General features: G+C 44.8%; 1 non-coding gene across 1 annotated transcript; it reads right to left on the reverse strand.

Annotated features, from left to right (window-relative positions):
- Positions 1-1,151: 1,151 nt before the first annotated feature.
- Positions 1,152-1,224, reverse strand: trnar-ccu. The gene has a single exon. It is a non-coding gene; the product is annotated as a tRNA-Arg (tRNA).
- Between the last annotated feature and the right edge of the window lie 197 nt (positions 1,225-1,421).

Raw genomic sequence — 1,421 nt, forward strand, 5'->3', positions numbered from 1 at the left:
GCACTGAAATTAACAAAGGCCACACTGGAACTGACAATAACTGCACCGAAACGATCAAGGATTCTGCAATGTTTACAATAAACAAGCCATGTTACAGAGACAATAACCTCATCACTGAGCTATTATATCACAAAATGTATAACAGTATCTTGACATGTGCTCCGGGTTGAGAGAAGAATCACAGCTGACCACTGTGCTGTTGGTGCCGCTCTCTCCCCGGAGCTCCGGGATTTCCTTGTACAATAAACTCTGTCGTTGAACCCCGACTCTGACTCAGAGGCTGGTGATTTTCAGCAGGTGCCTTCCCACAAATGTTTGTCCAATCTGTGGATGTGGCACTCCAAGTTCTCCAACGATGGCCTAACTACCTCACGTCTCCATCATAGCCTCCTTGCAATTGTATTCAATACCTTGACTAAGAAAGGTAAGGACCCAAATGCAGAGCCACAGCCCCATCAGTTCCAACCTTGAACACCCAGATTTCAATAAGTTCCATTGACATATTGGACCTTATCATAAATACCAAACATGCAGGTATTCTGTGGTTCAGCTGGTAATGTTGACTGAATATAGCTTAGACTGACACCAACACAACCAAAACAGAAGTTGCTTTGTCCATAGATGGGTGGTCTATCTGTTGGAGGCCCAGTGATCTCATGGGTAAGGCACTAACTTCCTAAACCGGAGATTGTGGGCTCAAGTCTTATTTGGGGTTTTGATTTTGTTGAAACCTTCACTGTGCAGCTGATCTTAATGCTGTGTGGTCATGTGACCATGGCAACAAAATCAGGCATTCTCAATTGATCCTCAGCTGGAGAAATTTGACCTGACAGAAAATTGGCCAAACTAAATTAAACAGCAGCTATCAGCTCCAGAGAACAGTGCAGCTCAGATCAAAGAGTTACAAAAATTCAAGAAGAACCAGTTCCAACCAGACTGAGGGTTGTATATTGGAGAAGTGTCAGGTTTTCAGCCATTGTGACTGTGCTGTCTCTTTCTGGGAATTCACCCCCATATCCTGCATACCCTGAATTTTTCTGACACAACTTCCCACCAACCCAATACAGACCTGGGGACTTTTCTCGGGGAGATGAGAAATCGACTTGACCTCAGACAAAGATCAGTCTTGCAGACAGGGTTTAAAAGTCAGACACCCCAGATGGGACTTGAACCCACAATCCCTGGCTTAGGAGGCCAGTGCCTTATCCATTAGGCCACTGGGGCTGAACATTTGGCAGGAAAATGGCAGCCTTTACATACTGCTCCAAGACCTCTCAGTGTGTTTTTCTGAGATTTGTATCCTTCCTGATTGTTTTTTACCCCTTCCATCTCATGCTAAATTGTTCGCTGCTTGATAAATTGATCTCACCTCCCTTTTCTCCCCAAATGGACATTTGAGAAATCACAGCCGGTCAGACAGC

The sequence above is a fragment of the Chiloscyllium plagiosum genome, unplaced genomic scaffold (genome assembly GCF_004010195.1).
Source record: "Chiloscyllium plagiosum isolate BGI_BamShark_2017 unplaced genomic scaffold, ASM401019v2 scaf_43559, whole genome shotgun sequence".
In the NCBI taxonomy this organism is placed as follows: Eukaryota; Metazoa; Chordata; class Chondrichthyes; order Orectolobiformes; family Hemiscylliidae; genus Chiloscyllium; species Chiloscyllium plagiosum.